We start from the raw sequence: 20,383 nt of genomic DNA on the forward strand, positions 1-20,383 counted from the left end.
GCCCGGCTAATTTTTTGTATTTTTAGTAGAGATGGAGTTTCACCGTGTTAGCCAGGATGGTCTTGATCTCCTGATCTCGTGATCTGCCTGCTTCGGCCTCCCAAAGTGCTGGGATTACAGGCATGAGCCACCGTGCCCGGCTGAGATCTTTTTGTGTCACAATGTGTTTTGCCACTTTGATTTTCCAAACAAAGGGAACTGTTGTGGCCTACGTCTGAAACATAGCCATAGCAAATTGGAGTCCTGTGTAATTATTTGTCTCTCTTCTGGGCCTCTCCACGGTTTCAGGACTGCACAGTGCCCTCAGAACATTGTTCTGTTTTTTGTCATAGCACCCATGGATGAAGTCCGGGAGGTGCTGGAGAAAACTGCAGTTCTCTAGACCTGAAGAGGTCAGTGATGACACATGTACAGTCCTCGCCAAGGAACGGCACCTGCATTAGCCCATCTGTGGGCCTGGGCGACCTTCTGCACACTGACGTCCGCTGTATGCCCTATCCTGCTCTCAAGCCCTGCCTCTTCCAATCATACCCTGGTGTTGGTGATTCCCATCGTGGGTTTCACAATCTCCCAAGGAAGGTGGATGAAAGCAAGAAGCAGGCTAGGACCAAGGAGGGTGGAACTCTGGAACTCTGACTCTAAGAGCCAGTTTCCAGTACAGTCTGGACACAAACAAAGAGTGCTGCTCACCACGTTGAGACTTCTCCATTCAGCATCTTTTCCTTCTCTGGGAATGCATGTCACCCCCAGCAGGCTGCAGTCTCTACCTCCACATCCCCTATCCCCCAGAATTTGCTCCAAGTTAACTTTCACACAGAGGAACAAATGATCTGTTTCTTTTTTTCTGTTTCTTAATTTTTTTTTTTTTAATTTAGAGACAGGGTCTTGCTCCATGGCTGAGGCTGGAGTGCAGCGGTATGATCATAGCTCACTGCAGCCTCAAACTCTCGGGCTCAAGCCATCCTCTCACCTTGGCCTCCCAAGCAGCCAGGACAATCTACAGGTGCTAATTTTTAATTTTTTTAAATTTATTTATGGTTTTTAAAATTTTTATTTATTTATTTATTTTTTTGAGTCAGCCTCACTCAGGCTGGAGTGCAGTGGCATGATCTCAGCTCACTGCAACCTCTGCCTCCCGGGTTCAAGTGATTCTCCTGCCTCAGCCTCTGGAGTAGCTGGGATTATAGGCACATGCCACCACATCCAACTTATTTTTGTATTTTTTTTGCAGAGACGAGGTTTCATCATGTTGGCCAGGCTGGAGCAAAAAGTTTTTTGTTTTTTGTTTTTTGTTTTTTTGAGACGGAATCTTGCTCTGTCGCCCAGGCTGGAGTGCAGTGGCGCGATCTCGGCTCGCCGCAAGCTCCGCCTCCCAAGTTCACGCCATTCCTCTTGCCTCAGCCTCCCGGGTAGCTGGGACTCCAGGCGGCTGCCACCACACCCGGCTAATTTTTTTGTATTTTTAGTAGAGACGGGGTTTCACCGTGTTAGCCAGGATGGTCTCGATCTCATGACCTCGTGATCCGCCCGCCTCGGCCTCCCGAAGTGCTGGAATTACAGGCGTGAGTTACTGCGCCCGGCCTGGAGTAAGAAGTTTTAAGCAAGGATGAAGGAGAGAAATGTGACATGATCAGAAAATACTTTGGGATGATATTACTCTGGCTGCAACATGGAGAACAGATTAGGATGAGGGAAGATTACCAAGGAGGCGATTACAAATAGTTCTGCCAAGAGGTGATGGTGATGTAGCTAGGGCTAGGAGGAGATGATGAAATAAGGAGAAGGAAATGGATTCCAGAGATATTTAGGAAGTAATTTTTTTGGTTTATTTTGTTTATTTTTTAATTTTCCATACGTTATTGGGGTTCAGGTGGTATTTGGTTACATGAGTAAGTTCTTTAGTGGTGATTAGTGAGATTTTGTTGCACCTATCACCCGTGTGCACATTGTACCATATTTGCAGTTTTTTATTCCTCGTCCCCCTTCCACTCTTCCCCCCAAGTCCCCAAAGTCCATTGTATCATTCTCATGCCTTTGTGTCCTCATAGCTTGGCTCCCACATATCAGTGAGAACATATGATATTTGGTTTTCCATTACTGAGTTACATCACTTAGAATAATAGTCTCCAATCTCATCCAGGTCACAGGCAAATGCTATTAATTCATTCCTTTTTATGGCTATGTACTATTCCATCTATATATATAGCACAGTTTCTTTATCCACTCATTGATGGGGCATTTGGGTTGGTTCCATGATTTTGCAATTGTGAATTGTGCTGCTATAAACATGCGTGTGCAAGTATCTTTTTTGAATAATGACTTCTTTTCCTCTGGGTAGATACCCGGTAGTGGGATTGCTGGATCAAATGGTAGTTCTACTTTTAGTTTTTTGTCATCTCCACACCGTTTTCCATAGCGGCTGTATTAGTTTACATTCCCACCAGCAGTGTAGAAGTGTTCCCTGTTCACCACATCCACACCAACACCTATTGTTTTATGATTTTTTGATTATGGCCATTCTTGAGGGAATAAGGTGGTATCACATTGTGGTTTTGATTTGCATTTCCCTGATTATTAGTGATGTTAAGCATTTTTTCATATGTTTGTTGGCCATGTGTATATCTTCTTTTGAGAATTGCCTATTCATGCCCTTAGCCCACTTTTTGATAGGATTGTTTGATTTTTTTCTTACTGATTTGTTTGAGTTGGTCGTAGATTCTGGATATTAGTCCTTTGTCAGATGTACAGATTGTGAAGATTTTCTCTCACTCTGTGGGTTGTCTGTTTACTCTGCTGACTGTTCCTTTTGCTGTGCAAAAGCTCTTTAGTTCAGTTAGGTCCTAGCTATTATCTTTGTTTTTATTGCATTTGCTTTGGGTTTTTGGTCATGAAATCCTTGCCTAAGCCAATGCATAGAAGGAGTTTTCCAGTGTTACCTTGTAGAATTTTTATAGTTTCAGGTCTTAGGTTTAAGTCCTTAATCCATCTTGAGTTGATTTTCGTATAAGGTGAGAGATGAGGATCCAGTTTTATTCTCCTACATGTGGCTAGCCAATTATCCCAGCACCATTTGTTGAAAAGGGTGTCCTTTCCCCACTTTATGTTTTTGTTTGTTTTGCAAAGATAAGTTGGCTGTAAGCATTTGGGTTTATTTTTGGGTTCTCTATTCTATTCTATTGGTATATGTGCCTATTTTTATACCAGTAGAATGCTGTTTTGGTGACTATGGCCTTATAGTATAGTTTGAAATCGGGTAGTGTGATGCCTTCAGATTTGTTCTTTTTGCTGAGTCTTGCTTTGGCTATGAGGGCTCTTTTTTGGTTCCATATGAATTTCAGAATTGTTTTTTTCTAATTCTGTGAAGAATGATGGTGGTATTCTGATGGGGATTGCGTTGAATTTGTAGATTGCTTTTGGCAGTGTGGTCATTTTCACAATATTGATAGACATCCATGAGCATGGAATGTTTCCATTTGTGTTGTCTATGATTTCTTTCAGCAGTGTTTTGTAGTTTTCCTTGTGGAGGTCTTTCGACTCCTTTGTTAGGTATATTCCTAAGCTTTTTTTTTTTTTGCAGCTATTGTAAAAGGGGTTGAGTTCTTGATTTGATTCTCTGCTTGGTCGCTGTTGGTGTATAGAAGAGTTACTGATTTGTGTACATTAATCTTGTATCCAGAAACTTTGCTGAATTCTTTTATCAGTTCTAGAAGCTTTCTGGAGGAGTCCTTAGGGTTTTCAAGGTAAACAATCATATTATCAGCAAACAGTGACAGTTTGACTTCCTCTTTACCGATTTGGATGCCCTTTATTTCTTCCTCTTATATGATTGCTGTGGCTAGGACTTCCAGTAGTATGTTGAAGAGGAGTGGTGAGAGTGGGCATCCTTGTCTTGTTCCAGTTCTCAGAGGGAATGCTTTCAACTTTCCCCATTCAGTATTATGTTGGTTGTGGGTTTGTCATAGATGGCTTTTATTACATTAAGGTATGTCCCTTGTATGCTGATTTTGCTAAGCGTTTTAATCATAAAGATATGCTGGATTTTGTAGAATCCTTTTTCTGCATCTATTGAGATAATCATGTGATTTTTGTTTCTTAATTCTGTTTATGTGGTGTATCACATTTATTGACTTGCATATGTTAAACCATCCCTGCTTCCCTGGTATGAAACCCACTTGATCATGGTGGATTATCTTTTTGATGTGTTGTTGAGATTCAGTTAGCTAGTATTTTGTTAAGGATTTTAGCATCTATGTTCATCAAGGATATTGGTCTGTAGTTTTCTTTTTTGGTTATGTCCTGTCCTGGTTTTGGTATTAGGGTGATGCTGGCATCATAGAATGAATTAGGGAGTGTTCCTTCCTTCTCTATCTTGTGGAATAGTGTCAAAAGGATTGGTACCAATTCTTCTTTGAATATCTGGTAGAATTCTGCTGTGAATCATTCTGGTCCTGGACTTTTTTTTATTCGTAATTTTATGAACAAATTGGTTTCAATTTCATTTGGTTCTGCTTTGATCTTCGTTATTTCCTTTCTTCTGCTGGGTTTTGGTTTGGTTTGTTCTTGGTTCTCTAATTCCTTGAGGTGTGACCTTAGATTGTCTGTGCTCTTTCAGACTTCATTTTTTTTTTTTTAATTTTTTTTTGAGACAGGGTCTCACTCTGTCACCCAGGCTGGAGTGCACTGTTGGGATCTCAGCTCACTGCAACCTCCACCTCCTGGGTTCAAGTGATTCTCCTGCCTCAGCCTCCCAAGTAGCTGGGATTACAGGTACATGGCACTATGCCTGGCTAATTTTTGTATTTTTAGTAGAGACGGGGTTTCACCATGTTGGCCAAGCTGGTCTCGAACTCCTGACCTCAGGTGATACACCTGCCTTGGCCTCCCAAGGTGTTGGGATTACAGGCATGAGCCATCTTGCCCGGCCCTTATTTATCTATTTTTGTTTTGTTTTGTTTTGTTTTAAGGAAAGGAAACAGGAGTTCCTGGGAGACCCCAGAATAGCCAGCATTCACATTTCTTATAGTTATTGATTGTTGCTCTGACATCAGGCAATATTACATCACTATCTCTGCACATTCTGTGGACCTTTGTACAAGGAACTTTGCAGGATCAATCATTGGTCACTGTTTGTTGGTTCTTTTGTCACCCTCTTGCATCCCTGGGTGGCCCCTAGTTCTTCCCCATCTCATTTACCGGGATTTAGCTTTGCTTTGGCCACTTGATTCTCATTTGTGGAGGGAGTGGGGGTGAGGGGGATGAATAGATTCATCCCTGTGGCACACGCAATAAGGTGCAACACTAAACTCATCGAGCTCAACATTTCCCAATATTTGCTCTGGCAGAGGTAGGGAGCTAAAGCTGATCTTTTGTTCCAGGGGACCAAAAACTATTTTGTAAAGAGAAGGGAGCAAATACACCCAGCTTTAGGTCTAGAGGGCAGGAGGTTTGGAGGGCAGTACGTCCAGTGTTCCTTTGTTTATCCACTTGGCAAATTGTAATTCCTCCTTCAAGTTTCAACTCAAGGGTAGATATGGTCCCCTCTCTTCCTCCAGGCTCATCCTGAACCTCCTACAGACCTCCATGGTGATAATCATTTGTTTACTGTCCTCTCACCTCTGTATTGGGAATGCCTGTGTCTTATCTACCTATCCCCAGCAACTAGTACAATGCTTTTCACATCAAGGGCACCCAGCAAATGTCAATAAAACAAAAACCAACCAGGGCAGGTTGACTTGGTCTTACTTTTGCCTATTGATATTCACCAGCCAGGAAACAAAAAAGCCTAATCAACTGGGGGCTGAAGGGAGGTTGCTTTGGTCACAAAAGTTAATAATTTTTGTTGCTTTATTGATTTCTTAAATGCCACTTAAGTACTGTACCAATAGAGAGAGAGAGGGAGCGAGGGAGGAAGACACACACACAATACACACACACACACACACAAAGAGAGAGAGAAAGAGAGAAAGACAGAGAGAAGAGAAAAAAGATCACCTGCAAAAAACAAGACAAAACAAAACAAACAAAGCAAAAACCTGGCTGAGAAAGGTGCCACTGAATCTCGGTCCCATATTTGACCCTTCAAAGTAATTTTGCAGAAAGAGGTGGAATGACCTCAGTTGGAGGGTGTCTTATTGGTCCTTTCAGGTAACTATCCTTTGGGAACAAAATCTATTCAGTATCAGGAGGACAGCAGCTTGGTGTGGTTTTGCCATTAGGAGTCTCCCAATTGAGGAATGTTTGCATTCCAGTTTAGGGGACACAAAAATCCCTGTCCTCATCACCATTGCAATGTAAACTCAACTGGATTGCCCGCCCTGGAGCCCATTCTCCATGTTTCATTGCCAGAAAGATCTCAAACTTCACACTCCTCCTTTAAACCCTCAGAGGGCTTCCCCTTGTACTTGGAGTAAAATCTAAGCTATCCAGAAGGCTCCCCCACCACCATCCTACCATATTCCCCCAACTCTCCAAGCTTGGCCACACCAGCCTTTTGGGTCCTTGAACAAGCAGAAGTACCCATTTCACAGGGAAGCTGAGGACTGTTACAGCAGAGGAACAATCTCCACTCAGTCTTTGACTTCCAAAAAGGATTCTTGAAATCCATTTTAGAGGTAATAGTTATAAAAGTCAGAGCTTTTGATTCTCTTCACTTTGGAAAAGGAAAGAAAAAAGGCTTTTGGCAAATCAAATGAAGGAAAGTTCATAGTTTACATGCAATGCATTGAAAAGACAGCTCAGATGAAAAAGCAGAACAACCCTTCCCTAAGCAGGGGATTACAACTGGGACCTGGGAGGGGGCAGAGCGGCTAGGAGCTCTGTTGCTCTCATAGTCCTCCTGCCACCATCCTGCAGATGACTTCTCACTTTAGAGACCAAACTTGGAGACTCATTGAACTGCCCTGTGTAGGCAACAAGCTGTCCAACAGCCAGTGACATTCACTAAGATCAGGGTACAGAAGGTGGGCCCAGAACATGGGATGGAGAGGAGGGAGGAGAAAGGGAAGCTGTCTAAGCTTGGATGGGAGAAGCCCAGGCCCAGCACTCAGTGCGGTGGGGGGTTGGGGGTAGATGAAATCCAACTGGCCCCAGATAATTTCCTCCTAAGTTGTGACAGTCTATGTTTGCCCACTTCACCCTTGTTAAACCTGATTAAGAGAGAAATCCTATCTAGCAGTCAATTGGTCCATAACTAATTTCCAGAACAAGACTGAAACCAGTGAGGTGGCTCAAGCCTGTAATCCAGCACTTTGGGAGGCTGAAGCGAGAGGACTGCTTGAGGTCATGAGTTTGAGACTAGCCTGGGAAACATAGTGAGATCCCATCTCAACCATAAATAAATAAATAAATAAGCCAGGCATAATGGGACATGCTGTAGTCCCAGCTACTCAGGAGGATGAGGTGGGAAGATTGCTTCCTAGCAGTTCGAGGCTATAGTGACCCATGATTGTGCAACTGTACTCCAGCCTGGGCAATAGAGTGAGGCTCTGTCTCTAGCAGGAAAAAAAAAAAAAGAGTGAGATATTAACTAATTAACTAATTAACTAATAGCTTTCAAATTCCTCTTATAGAACCCATCAGGGACTGAAATCATTGTTCCTTGAAACCATCTGTCCATAGGACTCTCAGAGAAGGGCCAAGAAAATGACTGGATTTGAAGGTCCTTTGGTGAGATGGGTGTGTGTGAAATCCCTGTGCTGGTAGGAGTGCAGAGCCCTGGTTCTGTGCAGATGCGAGCACAAGGACAGCCCTCATCTGAATCTCTGTTTGATCCCACAAGTCTGAGCCCAACTCCCACAGAGTAGGGTGACCCTGCTGACCCACTCTGTTAGCAGCACATGCCTACTGTGGATTTTATTAACATTTTAGTTTCTGAGTGGGGCAGACACACTCTCCCATCCCTTCATGTCCACAGGCATTCATAGGTGACTAGTTGATATCTATACAACTGGGGACATGAAAACAAATTTATCTGTGTTGAACCAGTAGCCCTTGTTCATTCTCTTGGAAGCAAGACAAAGCACTTTCACTCTGACGTCATCCCTGCCGTGTTCTACTTTGCTCACCCCAACCCCCTTGGCTGTTTGTGCCCTGAGCACACCAAGTGCAGTCCCACCCCAAGGCATTTGCCCCTGCCATTCCCTCTGCCTGGGGCATTGTTCGCCCAGTCATCCATGGGAATCATTCCCATCTCCCATTAACCATCACTACCTTAGGGGACAATTCTAGTGATCATACACAAAATACTGCCCTTTCTAACCCTACATCTTGCTTTATTTTTCTTTATGGCATTGGTGCCTTCTGACATCTGTTTCTCTGTTTATTACTTCTCTCTCCCAACAAGAATGTCAGCTTCATGAAAGTAGGGCTTGGTTTGGTTCTTTCATTGCAGTATCCCCCGCATTCAGAACAGAGCCTGGCTCATAAACACTTACTGAATGAGTGTATTAATGAAACATGGCTGCAGGACTCTTGCTATGGAAGAGCTTTAAGTGACAGGTAGGCACAATGTCCCACCTCTCCTGTCCCACCTCTCCAGGTTTGACTTGGTTCAAACCTAAATCTTCTTATTTGACTTGGTTCACTCTTATCCCATCTCATTCTTTTTCATTCTCTCTCTACCAGTCCTCCCACGGAACATATGTACTCATCTTCTCCAATCCTGGAGACCCCATTGTGTCTCATCTTTGTTTTGCCCATGGTGCTGCGAGAACTCGATGTTCCCAGACTTGGGTAATTCAACTGTCATTTGGCCCCATCGATGGTACTGTCCCTTCTGCAGATTCTGGAAGTGAATCTGGATAAAGTTTGCTGAGTTGCATCACCTCTGGCACTTGTTTCCAGGCAGAATAGGGAAGGAGTGGTCTTGAGGCCTCACTGGGGGATGGCCATGACAAACTCTTTTACCTTTGGAACATTGTATGATTCTTGGCTGACAGAATTCTTCAGAACTACAGACCATGGGGATCTACTCAGGCCTCTCTACAGCATAGACACTGAGCTCAGTTCCTGTCTCATATGGAAAGCAGACCTTGTATTACGCACCAAAGCACAGAATAGGGGATGCTTCAATTTACTGTGCTACCCCAAGATACTCTTCCTCATGAAAAGCCCTGTCTTGTGCTCAGAGCTCTCACTGCAGTGGAAATGTAGGCCTGAGTAAAAGGTCAAAGGATGGAACTCCCAAGGCCCAGGTATCCCAAATAGGTCAGCAAGAGAGAGAAAGGTTTTGTATATCACGTCATTATTTAAACCATATTTTTGGTTGATTGCTCAGAAATCAGGCTTCATGGGAAAATAATCTCTTTCTTTCCCTTTGTACACATATTATAGCTACATCTATATATGTTCCTCTTATTTACAGAACTAGTTAGATGTTTACAAGAGGAACTGGGCTCCATTTTGTGTACCAACATTCACGAAATTTTTCCAGGAAGGACAAGGAATAATATGCAAGGGCTGACCAATTATGGGATCTTGGAGGAAGCTACAAAAAATTGATTTGTTTAGCCTGGAAAAGAAAAAACAAATGATGCTTTCTTGAGAGTATAAGTAATTCAATATGTAGCAGGATGCTACCTCTCCTTTTGAAAGTGGCTTGTGAAAAGTTCTGAGATTTAAACACTGAGGTTCTGTGTTTAAAATAGGGTGAATAGAGACCCATGTATGCAGGATGACCTAAAGCTGATGGCTTTTCAGGATTATCCCAACCTTCATTACTCATAGGATCCTGTGATCCAGGTGAGAAGTTAGGGGTGAGATTTTGGTTTCCAGGCATTTTTGGTTGTGGTTTGGGGTTGTGGTCATGGGGTCCCAGAAGGAAACAGATTTTGTACACAAACTAGGCAATTTGAAAAGAATTTAATAAAGGAAACATATGCAAAGATGTTCTGGCATAAAGTAATTTACTTTTGATGTCTTGTACTTCAGAATATTGACTGGGAATATTTGAGTGAATCTCACCTGGGATTTCTCATGCAGTTGCAGCCATCTTTGTCTGGTGTCATCTGAAGGCTCAGATGGGCAGGACATCCAAGGTAGCTTCCTCACTTACCTGTCTAGTACCTAAGTGCTTCTCTCTATGTCCTCTCTCACCAGCAGAGTAAACTGGATTTCTTACATGGATGCTCAGGGTGCCAAGAGCAGGAAGCAGAGGTTGGCACAGTAACGAGCCTATCTCTGGAACTGTCACAGCGCCACTTCCCCCAACTTCCATTGATCAAAGAAGCCACAGGGCATGGCCAGAGGCAAGAGGGTAGAGAAATAAACTCTACATCTCAATGAGGACCTGGCAAGATTGCATTGCTGAAGAGCATGTGGGATAGGAGTGTTGCTGCAGTTATTTTTGGAGACTAAAGTCTGCCATAAAAGGTGTGAAGAGGTATTACAGGACTACAGCAAACAACAGGGGAGCTGGCCCCAATGAAGCCTCAAGGGACAAGGGGAGGAAGTGATTCCAAGGACCCAGAAAGAATGGCTGTATGGAAACAGCCTCCTGATACTAGCTGTGGCCTCTGGAAGATGCAACCCAACAAGAAGGGAGCCGAGGATGAATTGCTCAACTTTGCACATCTCCCTTTCAAATCTCCTGCCAGTGACCCCCAATGGTCAAGAGACCCCTTTGATTGGGTTCATGCAGGGCAGCTCCATGGAGCAATGAGAAGGATGGAGAAGGGCAAAGAGTAGATCTAAGGAGGCAAACAGAAGACATCCAACATATCAGTGGATAACAAAAATATCGAGGATATGTTATCCATGGGCAAGAATAGGGTTTAGGACCAAAATTACTCCTTTTGGGACTGGAAGGAAAACTGCCTACTTTTGAGCAGCTCGTAGGATTTCTAAATGCCCTGGTGTGTTGGGAGACAGTTCAAGCCTTGTCTTTTGGGGAAAAGTAGATGCTACAGCTACTGATCACTTTACCCATAAGCACAGTCCAGCCAGCCCCCTCTTCGTCTCTCTAGCCTCATTGTCCATGACTCCCCTGTTACTCACACTGCACCACCACTTTCTCTCAGGCCTCTAGCCCATCAAGGCTTCAGCATGCTATTTTCACAGTTTGGAATCTCTATCCCCCCTTCTGCCCAAACCTTCATCTTTCCAACTCAAATTAAATGCCACTTCTCCAGTGAAGACTCCTTTAACCCCTATCCTCACTCCAAGCTATTCTCCATGCACTTTCCCTTTATGGAACTTACTCTAATAGCAATTGAAATATTAATTTCTATAATAATTTGCTTCATGTCTATCTGTGACACTAGACTCTAAGCTACATGACAGTGGAGTCTGTATCTATATTCTTGACGCCTACATCTGTAGGACATAGAACAACGTTTAACCTGTAGTAGATACTCAGTAAATATGTGTGAATCAATTACTGTATGCATCTGATAGAAAAATCAGCAATGGTTTCTGTAAAGGTGATCTTTTTTATTGAGACAGAGTCTTGCTCTGTCGCCCAAGCTGGAGTGCAGTGGCATGATTTCAGCTCACTGCAAGCTCCAACTCCCAGGTTCAGGCCATTCTCTTGCCTCAGCCTCCCGAGTAGCTGGGACAACAGGCGCCCACCACCATGCCCAGCTAATTTTTTTGTATTTTTAGTAGAGATGGGGTTTCACCATGTTAGCTAGGATGGTCTCTATCTCCTGACCTTGTGACCCGCCCGCCTCAGCCTCCCAAAGTGCTGGGATTACAGGCGTGAGCCACCGCGCCTGGCTGTAGGTGATCTTTTGGTGTTCCTGTGTGTTTGTTTTTAGCTATAGCCACTGTTTGACTATATTTTGTTTGTGGGCTAGACATGGGGTTGAGAAGGAAAACAAGCTGTGACACCAGGAACTGAGTCAATTAGTAAACACTGAGCAGCTACTAAAACATAGTCAACTAGGACATGAACCAAATTTCCTTTAGCTGGTGAATAGATATGCAAAATGTGGCATAGTCCATGTGAATAATGGAATATTATTCATCCACAAAAAGGAATGAAGTGCTGGTACATGCTATAACATGGCTGAACCTTGACGACATTATGCTAAGTGAAAGAAGTCAGATACAAAAGACCACATATTATGTGATTCCATTTTTATGAAGTGTCTGGTATAGACAGATCCATAGAGGTGAAAGGTAGATTAGTGATTGCCAAGGGCTGGAACAGAGAGAAATGGGAGTAACTGCTAATGGGATAGGGCATAGGGTTTCCTTCTGGGATGATAACAAGGTTCTGAAATTGGATAGTGGTGATGGTTGTATCATTTGTGAATATAATAAAAGCCACTGAATTGTACTCTTGAAAAGGATGAATTTTATGGTATGTGAATTATACTTCAATTAAGAAAAACACAATCAACAATGTGTTACTATAAAAATAACAGGACATTGTGGTCCAGAGGTAGGCTGATAGGTTGGACCATGGTTTGGACTCTAGATTATTCTGAATGTCAGAATGGCAAGAATGCAGAATGATTTCCCAGGAACCTAGGTGTATTTGCTTGGTGGCTTCCTCTGTGAGTACAAATGACACCCTTTCTTGATGAATGCTAAGAACTAGAGTGGGATTCAGGTTTTAACCATTCACAAGTGAAGGAACGCTAAGTTCCAACTAAATGAAAATGACTGAGTTAATGGCCATGGTTTAAATGGTTATGCAAAGCTCAAAACAAACAGGATGATGTTATTTGCTAAGCTTCATGAGGAAGTGGCCCGCAAGCATTTCAATCAGCAAACAGATGAAGATTCTATTTCTTTTTTAAACTTTAGAGCTCTGATGTGGAATGAGTGGCTGTAACTTTAAAAGCTCAACTGGTCTTTCCAGAACCCATGAGAAAAATATCAGACAAACCCAAATTCAAGAATATTCTACACCAAAACTGCCAAGGTCATGAAAAACAAAGTCTAAGAAACTGTCGCAGACCAGAGGGGACTAAGGAGACATGACCACCAAATATAATGTGATATCCCAGATGGGATCTTGGAACAGAGAAAGGATGTTAGTAGGAGAAACTACTGAGATCTGAGTAAAGTGTGGAGTTTAGTTAATATTAACGGGCCAATGTTTGTTTCTTAGTTGTGACTAAGAATTTACCATGGTAAATATAATATGTTTAAAAAGGGAGAAACTGGGTGAGAGGTATGTGGGAACTCTACTATATGCAGCTTTTCTGAAAATCTCTTTTTTTTTTTTCATTTGAGATAGAGTTTCACTCCATTGCCCAGGCTGAAGTGCAGTGGCATGATCTCAACTCACTGCAACCTCTGCCTTCTAGGTTCAAGTGATTCTCCTGCCTCAACCTCCAGTGTAGCTGGGATTACATGCATGTGCTACCACGCTCAGCTAATTTTTGCATTTTTAGTAGAGACAGGGTTGTTGCTTAGGCTGGTCTCAAACTCCTGACCTCAGGTATTCCGCCCATCTTGGCTTCCCAAAGTGCTGGGATGACAAGTGTGAGCCACCACCCTGGCTGTGAAAATCTTTAAATAAATAAATAGTTTCATTAAAAAAAGAAAGCTCAACCAGGCTTACCTCTCCATTCTGACAGCCTTCTCCCTGTCTAGCTTATGGGGTGAGAGAGAGAGAGAGAGAGAGAAAGAGAGAATGACATAAGATAATTGAGATAATGAGTTGGAGATCAAACCACAAAGCCCTCTATAAATGTAAGGCATTATACATTATCAAAGTCCAACCTGGTCTCTTAATCCCTCCTAAATTCTTCACCCCACCATCTACAAATACAGTAAATATGAAATGACTTTTGTTTCCCTTCAATTACCACTTCTTCCACCATTTATCCCCCTCTGGATTATGTACTGTAATTTATTGCCAACTGGCTAACGAGTATTGAACACGGCTTCTATAAAGTGCTGGGCCAGATACAAAGGAGGATGTTGAAAGTATTAGGAATGTCCCCGCTATGCATTTCCTCATGTAACATACAGTCAGCTAGGGGAAGTAGAACATGTACATTCTCTGTACCCAACAGATGAGTGATAACTAATGATGATTCAGGGTGCAAAGATACAAAATAATTAATAAAGATGAGCAATAAAAGGTCGGAGAGTAGTCCATATTAATCCACATAGTTAATTCACTATTTTCTTAAGGCTTTCCCACTTGGCTCTGTCTTCATGTTTTCTCTTTTTATATTCCTTAGAGAAGAAAAGACTATGCTTCTCAACTTGCTTTGTCCGCTAAAGAGAGGCAGACTTGTGTAGTGAGATCTGGAGCCAGATTATGAAGCTTGAATGAACTCCAACTCGCCACCAATTACCAGTGTGACTTAGCTTTCATTTGTAAAGTGGAAATGAAACAGGCTCTACTTCTAGGACTGATGTGAAGATTACATGACTCGATTCAGGTTCAAGATGCCAGACAGTGCTTGGTGTGGGATAGATGCCCAATCTGCATAGGTGGAGAAAAGAAAGGGTGTGGGAAACAGGTTTGTAAAAATGAGGGCCCTGGGGTTTTAGGCGACTATTGATAAGCAAGTTTACAAAAATTTTTATAGTCTTAGGAAAATGTTCACAATATACTGTAAAATGAAAACCGTGGAATACAAAACTCTGTATATCTAGAAAAAAGTAGAAATTTCAAGATGTTAATTGTGGGCAAAATGGTTCACAGTGGTTATCTCTAGGTGATGGTGTTATTTCACAAATACTTTTCTATCAGAAAGCAGAAAGGTAGTTGTGAAGGGCTAAGGGGAAATTGAAGGGGGACTTCATGCTTAATGGGTGTAGAGCTTCAGTTTTACAAGATGAAACAGTTCTGGAGATCTGTTGTACAACAACGTGAATAAACTAAACTGTACATTTAAAAATGTTTAAGTTGGCTGGGCATGCTGGCTTATGCCTGTAATCCCAGTACTTTGGGAGGCTGATGTGGGAGGATCACTTGAGGCCAGGAGCTCAAGACTAGCCCGGACAACATAGTGAGATCCCGTCTCTACGATAAAATAAAAAATTGGCAGGGCGTGGTGGCGTGTTTCTGTAGTTCTAGCTGCTCTGGAGGCTGGGGTATGAGGATCACTTGAGCCCAGGAGTTTGAGGCTGCAGTGAGCTATGATCACACCACTGCACTCCAACCTGGGCAACAGAGCCAGGCCCTGTCTCTTAAAAAAAGTTAAGATGGTAAATTTAATGTTAAGTATTTTTTTTTACCACAATTAAAAATTTTTAAATACAAAATGGCAAACAACAATTTTATACTTAAGAAAAAAAAGGCCAGGTGTGGTGGCTCACACCAGTAATCCTAGCACTTTGAGAGGCTGAGGCGGGTGGATCACCTGAGGTCAGGAGTTCGAGACCAACCTGGCCAACATGGTGAAACCCTGTCTCTACTAAAAATACAAAAAATTAGCCGAGAGTGGTGGCGGGCACCTGTAATCCCAACTACTTGGGAGGCTGAGGCAGGAGAAACGCTTGGACCTGGGAGGCGGAGGTTGCAGTGAGCTGAGATCGTGCCATTGCACTTCAGTCTGGGCAACAGGAATGAAACTTTGTCTTAAAACAAACAAACAAACAAACAAACAAAAAACGAGTGTTTCTACAGTTTACTGGGTCCTGACTTCCCTGTAAAGTTTATCTGGCATCAGGAAAGCTTCCTAAGTAGACTTGGGTCCTCTCACATTCTCTCTGTCTTTTTTTTTTTTTTTTTTTTGTTTGAGATGGAGTCTCGCTCTGTCGCCCAGGCTGGAGTGCAGTGGCGCAATCTCGGCTCACTGCAAGCTCCGCCTCCCGGGTTCACACCATTCTCCTGCCTCAGCCTCCAGGTAGGACTACAGGCACCTACCACCACGCCCGACTAATTTTTTTTTTTTTTTTTTTTGTATTTTTAATAGAGACGGGGTTTCACCGTGTTAGCCAGGATGGTCTCGATCTCCTGACCTTGTGATCCGCCCGCCTCGGCCTCCCGAAGTGCTGGGATTACAGGCGTGAGCCACCGCGCCCAGCCCTCTCTGTCTGCTTTTTCTACTGAGGGAAAACATTAGCTACAGAAGAGCGCGTGACCAAAACTTGTTTGCCTTGTCTGTTTTTCCTTCTGATTTAGGTTTCATTGTCAACTGCCAAAGCCAAGGCGAGGGTGTGTCCATGGTGATGACCTTCTGATACAGCAGCTCTTGTCCCCATCACACACCCCTTGGCCTGCAGATTCTGCGTCAGCAGCACTATTTGCAGGACAACCCGCCAAAATTTTGTGCTGCTTGCTGTTTTTTGATCTGTAAACCTGAGTCTCAGCCAGTCAGGTTGACACAGAGAAGACTGGGCCAGTGATCTCAAAGCAGCTGTCTTGTTGCTTTGCAGTGGCTTCCTAGGCCAAAGTCCCACCTACGAAAAAGATGAGTCCCCTTGTAGACAGACGGGTGAGGGACATGAACAGACAATTCACAAAATGGGAAGAGCAAAGAAACATGAAACATGACCACCCTCGCTAAAATAGAGGGGACAGAGTTAACAGAAATAACAGCAGCACTTGGATACCATTTTTCCTCCATCAATCAATTTGGCAAAGTTTTTTTTTAGAAAATAATTCCCAGGGTTTGCAAACAATTACTGATAGAAAGGTAAATGGCCTTTCTTAAAGCAACGTGGCTGTGTGTATAAAGAACTGTAAGAATGTTCATTCTGGAATAGAATATTCTGGAATAGCGTATGCCAGAAACAGATTCAAGAAGATGCAGGAATTTAGTACAAAGTGACATTTTAAGTAAGGAAGAAGACAGATTTCCTTTTCTGGCTGTATTGAGGACAGGATAACCTAGAAAATCTTCCATTACAAAAATATTTAGACATACTTGATAAAATATAACAAAATGCCTGAGCTCCCAAGATAAAAAGGGAAGACTCCAGGGGTCACAACCTATAAGGGAATAATCTAAGTCTCCTGGTTTAATGTCCAGTTGGAGACAGGACACCAATCTTACAGGCTGTGTGAATGTGGGAGGGGGAGTTGGATCTGAGTCTCCTTGAAAATCTGAACCTTGAGGCCAGGTGCAGTGGCTCACGCCTGTAATCCCAGCACTTTGGGAAGCTGAGGCGGGAGGATCACTTGATGTCAGGAGTTCAAGATCAGCCTGGCCAATATGGTGAAACCCCGTCTGTACTAAAAATACGAAAATTAGCCGGGTGTGGTGGTGTGTGCCTGTAATCCCAGCTATTCGAGAGGCTGAGGCAGGAGAATGGCACGAATCTGGGAGGCGGAGGTTGCCGTGAGCTGAGATAGCGTCATTGCACTCCAGCCTGGGTGAGGAGGGTGAGACTCTGTCTCAAAAAAAAGAAAAGAAAATCTGAACCTTGAGTGACAGAAATCAGTCATAGTAGCCTTCTCACATTGAGAAAAATCTGATCCTTTCTTGATCTCTTTTAAAGACCAATGGTCTCAACCTCTGACAAAGATTCTCTGATTGACCAGACTTTTGTCAGGCTTCTGGATCTTCTTCTAAGCCCATCTGCACTTCCTTGCAAGATCTAGTTTTAGCAAAGAACCCTGAGTCATTTTGGCAAGATTTCCCATCCTGCATATCTGACCAGGTTCCTCATTCTTTGCTGTCCCCCAGGGAATGTTTGGTCACCATGGCCTGTCTTCAGCAGGATGACACTGACACTGGCCTTCTAGGTCAGTTTAGCAGAATCCCCCTTACTCCTGATGATTCCTCTTATTTTTTCCATCCTTGGCTATAAATCCACACTTGCCATCACCATATTTGGAGTTGAATCCAATCTCTCTTCCCCACTGGAAAATCCATTGCAGTGGGCCGTCTAGCTATTGGAATGGTCCTGAATAAAGTCTGCCTTACCATGCTTTCACAAGTGTTATTGAATAATTTTTTTAACACCTCTGGGTCTCTGTCCACCTACAGGGTGGTACTCTTGAGAACCACTACAGTAACACTCAGTGGGGTACCTGTGTCATCTCTCAAGCACGGTATATTGTCACGACAAGTAGTCTGAACTCCAAGAGGTTGTTCAAATTAAACACATTTGCATTGCTTTAGTCTTTGTATAGTCTGTCATTGAAACTATCCCCCAAATAACAGGATATGCATAAAAGTTCTCTATCAATCATGAATGTACAAGGACATTCGATATGCTTTATTTTTTATTTTATTTATTTATTTATTGAGACGGAGTCTGGCTCTGTTGCCCAGGCTGGAGCGCAGTGGCACGATCTCGGCTCACTGCAAGCTCCGCCTCCTGGATTCATGCTATTCGCCTGCCTCAGCCTCCCGAGTAGCTGGGACTACGAGTAGCTGGGACTACAGGCGCCCGCTACCAGGCCCGGGCTAATTTTTGTATTTTTAGTGGAGACGGGGTTTCACGGTGTTAGCCAGGATGGTCTCGATCTCCTGACCTCGTGATCCGCCTGCCTCAGCCCCCTCAAAGTGCTGGGATTATAGGCGTGAGCCACCACACCAGGCTATTTATTTTTATTTTTTATTTTTTGAGATGGAGTCTCACTCTGTTGCCCAGACTGGAGTGCAGTGGCACGATCTCAGCTCACCACAACCTCCACCTCCTGGGTTCAAGCGATTCTCCTGCCTCAGCCTCCTGAGTAGCTGGGATTACAGGTGTGCACCACTGTGCCTGGCTAATTTTTGTATTTTTAGTAGAGATGGGGTTTTGCCATGTTGGCCAGGTTGGTCTTGAACTCCTGATCGCAGATGATCTGCCTGCCTTGGCCTCCAAAGTGCTGGGGTTACAGGCATGAGCCACCACGCCCAGCCCACACATTATTAAGATTTAAAAAAAAGCAAGTTACAGAACAGCCCTGTCCAATAGACAGAATGCAAGCCACATAGTGACTTCAAATTTCCTAATAGAAATATTTTAAGATATAAAAACAAATAGGTGAAATTAATTTTAAGAATGTATTTTATTTTACTCTGTACACCATATATATATTTTATTAGTATATATTTTATTATATATACGGTGTACTGAGTAAAATAAAATACATTTTATATATATATATATATTTTTTTTTCCTGAGGCAAGGTCTCATTCTGTCACCCAGGCTGGAGTGCAATGGCATGATCACAGCTCTCTTCAGCCTTGACCACCTGGGCTCAGGTGATCTTCCTACCTCAGCCTCCCAAGTAGCTGGGACTACAGGCTCATGCCACCATGCCTGGCTAGTTTTTCTATCTTTTTGTATGGACGGGGTTTCGCTATGTTGCCCAAGCTGGTCTTGAACTCCTTAGCTCAGGCGATCCATCCACCTTGGCCTCCCAAAGGGCTGGGATTACCAAAGGTGTCAGCCACCATGCCCAGCCCTAAAATATTCTTTAAACATGTAATCATACAAAATTATATGAGATATTAATATTCTTTTTTTATACTAAGTCTTCAAAAGCTGATGTGTATTTTACAACACATCTTAATTCAGAGCAGCCACATTTCAAGTATTCAACAGCCACTTATGGCTAGTAGCTACAATATTAGACAGTGCAACTATAGACCACGTTTAGTTTCTATTTTTTTAGCAACTGCCAAACCAGCTTTATACGTATTGTAATAAACATAGAAAACATTTGGAAGGGTACACAAGAAATGACTAAAAATGATTTTTTTATATGAAATGAGAATGCAGGGAGTGAAGGTGATCAGGGTTTAATTCATGTACATCTCTATTTGAATTTATTATATAAGGATATATCATATTTACTAAAAACGTAAAAGAGAAATGCTTATTCTTTGCAACACAGTCCTTGTATAGAAATCTGTCTTAAGGAAATAATAAAATATGTAAACTAACATTTATGACAAGGATGCCCTTGACCCAAGACGTGAATAATTTTTTCTAGTGTATCCATGCTATAGATGTTACCTGCCATTACTGTATAAGAAAAAACATAGTGTACCTAGGGCTCAGTACTACCCATGGTTTCAGACATCCATAATTTCAGGCATCCACTGGAGGTCTTGGAGTCTGCTCCCTGTGGATAAGGGGGGACTACTGTATTCAACCCCACTGGAGGCTTGGCTCCCTGAAAAGTGAATGGAGAAGACCAAACTGATGAGAAAAATCTTTGTCTTCCAACAAATAAACAGATAGGATCTGAGCCCTGGGGAGATCACTGAGGCTTCTCTTAACCCTTCAGTGGGTGGTATTTTCCATCTGCTCACAGGAATGTTGAGATTTTGGCTGTGGACCTTGTGTTTTGCTTAGCAAAGTTGTTTTGTGTAGATTGCACCTGACATTTTAAATTCTTCCAACAACCATAGGAGGTAAATGAAGAATTCATGCACAGTGCAAGGATAAAACTGCACAGGTTTCAGCTGCCTTGGACACCCTGTGCTTTTCAGATATTTGTTGAATGGAACTTAAGTGCCCAATTTGTTCTGATTGGAGCAAAACTTTGTGGACTGACAAGGAGGGGCATCCAAGATGTAGGAA

Source organism: Pongo pygmaeus, chromosome 18, assembly GCF_028885625.2.
Source record: "Pongo pygmaeus isolate AG05252 chromosome 18, NHGRI_mPonPyg2-v2.0_pri, whole genome shotgun sequence".
In the NCBI taxonomy this organism is placed as follows: domain Eukaryota; kingdom Metazoa; phylum Chordata; class Mammalia; order Primates; family Hominidae; genus Pongo; species Pongo pygmaeus.